The following is a 5,961-nucleotide window of genomic DNA, read 5'->3' as shown; positions in this document are numbered from 1 at the left end:
TTTTAAAAATTGGAAGATTATTTGCTTAATTTCGATTTCTGTTCCTGAATTCGGAAAGATTCTTAACTGCAGCAGTGCTTTCTCTATCTTACTCGCATACAGACCACCTGGGATCTTGTTAAAAAGGAGGCTGTATTCAGTTGGTCTGTGGTGGGCCTGAACCTCTGCTTAATGTACTGGTGCTCTTTGGGCCAGACTTTGTATAGCAAGGACATCCAGAAATGAGTCAGAGAGAAAAGAAAGCCTCAGACAAAGCCAGAGAGCAGTGGCACATTGGTTTGGGGAGACAGCCTGGAGCTTGGCAGCAAGTGTCAGAATCTCAGTGAAGCAGCCAGCATCATGGGAATCCACCTGCCCATTATGAGAAAGTTGTCCAATCCTGTCAACTGGATTGCCAAAAGAACTTGAAATCGGATTTCATGAGTTCCAACAAAACCCAGAAAGGTGGCATGGCTAGGTAATTGCCTGAAGTCTGCCACCCATCTGTAGTGAACATTCTTGTTTACAGTTTACAATGCAAACATGGAAGGGACATGTACCACCACCTCCAAATATTCCATGGAGCTTATTGATATTGCAATCTGCCTTGAGTATTTTCATGGTCTCCTCATCACAACAGTTTGGTTCATAAAATCAGAAGTTCCAAGGAAACAGGCAGAAGTTTTACTAGGGAGAAGCCGAAGCCAGCCCCTGCTATGGAAAGAAAAATTTAGATTGAGGCATCTTACCCTTTCAAGGTTCCTGACATGATTCTTGAAGCAACAACCTGAACAACTGAAATTCTTGAGATTCTCATGATTTCCATGAAATCCACTCTGCTAATCTCTCTTATACAGGATCATGATAATCCAAGGAAATAGCTAAAGGTTCAGATGTTACTCTATGGGCCCTGGTGGGAAAATTGTCTTATAAAAGTATGACTAAATACAGACTGATTTTCTGCTTTTTCTCATGGAATCAGCTCTGTAGCAGAGAGAGTGTGTTTTTGAACTTCATGAGGAAACAAATTATCTCACAGTTTGCAGAGAATAAAACAAGCTTCTCTGGCTCTCTTTAATGGTAAATACATATTTATTATAAATGAGATGTGATTTTAATGAGTTCTGCCACAGTTGGTTGGTTCAGAATGATTCATAATGAAGAAATTAGAGTAAATAGAGAAATAAGTTTTTACTTGTCTATAATTTGTAGCATATTATTGGAAAAATAAGCAAAGGAATATCTGAGAAAGAAAAAAAATGTCATGATTAACAACTACTTATGGTGGCAAGAATTCAAATTTTGTAACTCCCCTTCTCAACCCCAAGGTTGAGTATGAGATAAAAAAAAAAACTTTAGGGAACTAATGTGGTTAAATTTTGAAAATTCTCAAGGGCCTTCAAAATAGATCTTCCCCTGGGATATCGAAAATCCCCTAATTTTTTAAAAATTAAACTATAACATACACTCCTAAAAAATGTACAAATCATAAGTATTTGGCTCAATTAATTACTACAGAGTAACCATTACCTAAGTCAAGAAATAGTACACTAACTCCTCTTCTACAAAGGTAAAACTATTCATCTGACTTTGAGCTTGTTAGATTTCTTCTGCCTGATTTTTGAAGTTCAAATGAAGTTACATATCCTAGTGTGTGTGACTTCTTTCACTCAATGGTGTTTGGCAGACTTATCTGCATTGTGATGTGTACCCATAGTTTAATTTTCACTGCTGTATAGTATTCTATTGTGTGGCTATCCCGTAGCTTATTTCTTTAATTTAATACTGATGGACATTTGGGTTTTCCTCAATTTTGGGCTGTCATGAAATAATGCTAAAATTAACATCATTAGACAATTCTCTTGCTGCACAAATGCATGCAAATCTATTGAGAGTGGCATTGCTATGTCATAACATTTGCAGTTGTTCAGCTATAACAGATAATGCAATACAGTTTTCCATAATGCTTTTGCCAGAAATGTGAGAGTCTTTCCGTTACTCCATTCTGGGTAATATTCTTTTTAATTTTACCTATTTGGGTGGTTCCATAGGTGTAGCTCATTATGGTTTTCATTTGTATTTCCTTGAAAAGGTTGAGGGATCATATGTTCATGGGCTATTTTTTTTCTCTTTACTTTTTTTTATTGTTTGATATATGTACAAATCAAAGAAAAAAAGAAGCAATTGTTTTCAAAGTACTCTTCAACAAGTAGTTACAGGACAGAACCCAGAGTCTGTCATGGGCTACCATACCATCATGTCAGATTTTTCCTACTAGCTGCTTCAGAACATAGGAGGCTAGAAGGAATATTTTTTTTAATCATCACAATTGATTTTTTTCTTTTTTGTGAAAAATACCATATGTACAAAAAAGCAATAAATTTCAAAACAGAGCACAATAATTAGTTGTAGAACAGATTTCAGAGTTTGGTATGGGTTTCAATTCCACAATTTTAGGTTTTTACTTCTAGTGCTCTAAGATACTGGAGACTAAAAGAAATATCAATTTAATGATTCAGCAATCATATTTGTTTATTAAACCCTACCTTCTATGTATAACTCCACTATCACCTTTGATCTTTCTTTCCAAGTCTTTAGGGATATTTGGGCTATGCCGATTCTAAATTTCTCATGTTGGAAAGGGCTGTCAATAATAAGGCATAGGGAGATGGAAATAGCTGATGTTCTGTAAAGGCTGGCCCCTCTGGATCTCAGGACTTCTGTGGTTCAGGGACCCATCTAAAGGTTGTAGGGCTTTGGAAAGTTACCCCAGTGCATGGCACCTTTGAAAAATCTTATATAATACCCTAGGTGTTATTTAGGATTGGCTGGAATGGCTTTGTTTGGGTTTTGGCAAGTTATGATAGGTAGCAATGTCTAACTGAAGCTTGTATAAGAGTGACCTCAAATTAGCCTCTCGACTCTATTTGAACTCTCTCAGCCACTGATACTTTACTAGTTACATTTCTTTTCCCTGTTTTGGTCAGGATGGAATTGTTGATTCCATGGCACCAGGGCCACACTCATCCCTGGGAGTCATCTCCCACGCCGCCAGAGAAACTTTATCCCTGAATGTCATGTCCCACGTACGGGGAAGGGCAATGATTTCACTTGCAGAGTTGGGCTTAGAGAGAGACTCAGGCCACACCTGAGCAACGAAAGAGGTCCTCCAGAAGTAACTCTTGGGCATACCTATAGGTATTCTAAGCTTCTCCACTACCTACATAAACTTCACAAGAGTAAACCTCATGAACAAGGGCTTGGCCTATTGATTTGAGTGTCCCTAATGTTTGATACAGTATCAGGGATTTCCTTGGTGGTAAAGTTTAATAGGTCCATATTTTTTCTCCCATTCCTCAAGGGACTTGGCCAATACCTTTTGATTATCTGCTTCATATATTCTAGGATGCATCCAGGCATTGCATTAAGCTACACAGGATTAAAGACCCTCATTCTTATTCTGGGCTCCCTGCATTTTGATTGTTTAAATGAACTAACCAGACAGGTTGAGTTAGATTATGTGCTACAGAAAATTTAGGTTCTGGACAAAATAAACCTTTCTTCCTTTGTTTTCAAAGAGTAGGAGAGGTTCTAAAATATAGACACTGTCTTCCTTACCCCTGTGTTCTGAATTCCCTTAATCCTGACCTGATTGGTTTTGTTCTTATCTGTAAATACCAAGTTATACATATATAATACAGCATTTCAAAATCAAGAAATAATTACCACTCTGGACTAAATGTGACTGCTATAGAAGCTTACAATCTAGGCTGCTGTTTTCTCATAAGCATTTTCTAAAGGAGACCATACAGTAATTACTCTTGTTTCTGGCTTATTTTGCTTCACCCAATGTCCCACAGGTTCACTCACAGTGTTGCTGCCTCACAACTTCGTTCCTTTTGTAGCAGCACAATATTTGCTCAGACAGTATACACCATCATTCACCAATCTACTTCTCAGTCAGTGCATCCTTCAGACACCTGCATTCATTAGGCATCATGTAGAGGGCCCAAAGTCCACAGTCCATCAACATTCTCAATTTTAGATAAATTCATTGTTCCTAAGATAAAGATAACCAACAAAAACTCCCTTACCAAATAGGAAATCTAAACCTTCCTTTAACTCTTGTCCCTACCCCTATTATTTACCCCTGCTGTCGCTGTGGTACTGCTGATGTTTTCCTGTTAAACATAGTCCATAGCATGCAATAGCAGTTTTTCCCGTTTCCTTAACTTAAACACTCTTTGTATACAAATCATACCTTTGAAGTAGTTCATGCAAGAACTTATTTATATCTGTAGTGTTAATCAGTGGGACACGTAGGTCTATACAACCCCTTCAATCATGTTCACCTTCAATATGGTAATATTACTTATAGACCCACTAGAGAACCATCTTCATTTCTACCTATCCCCTTACATTTGAGTTAAAGCTCATTAGCTAACCATTCACTCATCTCTAGCTTCTATGTATCTCTAAGTTCTCTGATTTTACTTTTACCATGGTCATAAAAGTGGAGTCATAAAGTATCTATCCTTTTGTGTCTGACTTATTTCACTCAGCACTATGTCCTCAAGTCCCATCCATCTTATCATGTGTTTCAGGACATCATTTTGTCTTACTGCTGCATAATATTCTATCGTATGTATATACCATATTTTGTTAATCCACGTCTGTTGATGGGCATTTGGGTTGTTTCCATCTCTTGACAATTGTGAATAAGGCTGCCATGAACATTGGTGTGCAAATGTCTGTTTGTGTCACTGCTTTCAGCTCTTCTGCGTATATACCAACTAGTGCTATTGTTGAGTCATAGGGCAACTCGATATTTAGTTACCTAAGAAACCAACAAACTGTCTTCCATAGTAGCTGTACCATTACACATTCCCACCAGCAGTACATAAGTGTCCCAACTTCTTTACATCCTCTCCAACATTAGTAGTTCACTGTTTGCTTAAAAGCATCCAGTCTTATAGGTGTGAGGTAGTATCTCATTGTAGTCTTGATCTGCATTCCCTTATAGGTAATGAAAATGAACATCGCATAATGTGCTTTTGAACCTTCTGTATTCGCTCTTCAGAACAATGCCTATTCATATCTTTAGCCAATTTTATAATTGGGTTGTTTGTTCTTTTGTTGTTGAGTTGTATGATTTCTGTATGTGTACAGGATATCAAACCTTTGTCCAATGTGTGATTTCCAAATATTTTCTTCTATTGAGTTGTTTGCCTCTTTACCTTTTTGACAAAGTCTTTTGAGGGGGGAAGCATTTGATTTTGAGGCGTTCCATTTATCTATTTTTTCTTTTGTTGCTTGTGCTTTGGGCATAAAGTTTAGGAAGCTACCTCCTATTACTAGGTCTTGAGGATGTTTCCCTACATTTTCTTCTAGAAGCTTTATGGTGCTAGTTCTTATATTTAGGTGTTTGATCCACTTTGAGTTAATTTTTGCATAGGGTGTAAGGTAAAGGTCCTCTTTCATTCTTTTGGCTATTAATATCCAGTTCTCCCATGCCCAATTATTGAAAAGACTATTTTGTCCCAGTTCATTGGATTTGGGGGCCTTGTCAAAAATCAGTTGACTATAGACTTGGTGGTCTATTTCTGCACTCTTGATTTGATTCCATTGGCCAATACTTCTATCTTTGTGCCATACCATTCTGTTTTGACCACTGTGGCTTTATAATAAGTTTTAAAATCAGGAATTGTTACTCCTCCTACTTCGTACTTATTTTGTGGGATGCTTTTAGGTATTCAATGTCTCATTCTCTTCCAGATGAATTTGATAACTAGCTTTTCCAAGTCTACAAAGTAAGTTGTTGGAATTTTGATTGGTACTGCACTGAATCCGTACATCAATTTGAGTAGAATTGATATCTTAACTATGTTTAACCTTCCTATCTATGAGCAGGGAATGTCTTTCCACCTATTCAGATCTTCTTTTATTTCTTTTAGCAATGTTATATGGTTTTCTGTGTACAAG

At 37.2% G+C, this 5,961-nt stretch overlaps 1 long non-coding RNA gene across 1 annotated transcript; it reads right to left on the bottom strand.

Moving 5' to 3' along the window:
- Positions 1–587: 587 nt before the first annotated feature.
- Positions 588–4,725, bottom strand: LOC143676587 (uncharacterized). The gene is made up of 3 exons (XR_013172201.1): positions 4,633–4,725; positions 3,850–4,039; positions 588–690 (listed from the first exon to the last, which is right to left on the bottom strand). It is a non-coding gene; the product is annotated as an uncharacterized LOC143676587 (long non-coding RNA).
- Between the last annotated feature and the right edge of the window lie 1,236 nt (positions 4,726–5,961).

The sequence above is a fragment of the Tamandua tetradactyla genome, chromosome 3, assembly GCF_023851605.1.
Source record: "Tamandua tetradactyla isolate mTamTet1 chromosome 3, mTamTet1.pri, whole genome shotgun sequence".
NCBI lineage: Eukaryota > Metazoa > Chordata > Mammalia > Pilosa > Myrmecophagidae > Tamandua > Tamandua tetradactyla.
The sequence above is the reverse complement of the archived record's forward strand: the minus strand, read 5'-3'. Positions and strand labels throughout refer to the sequence as shown.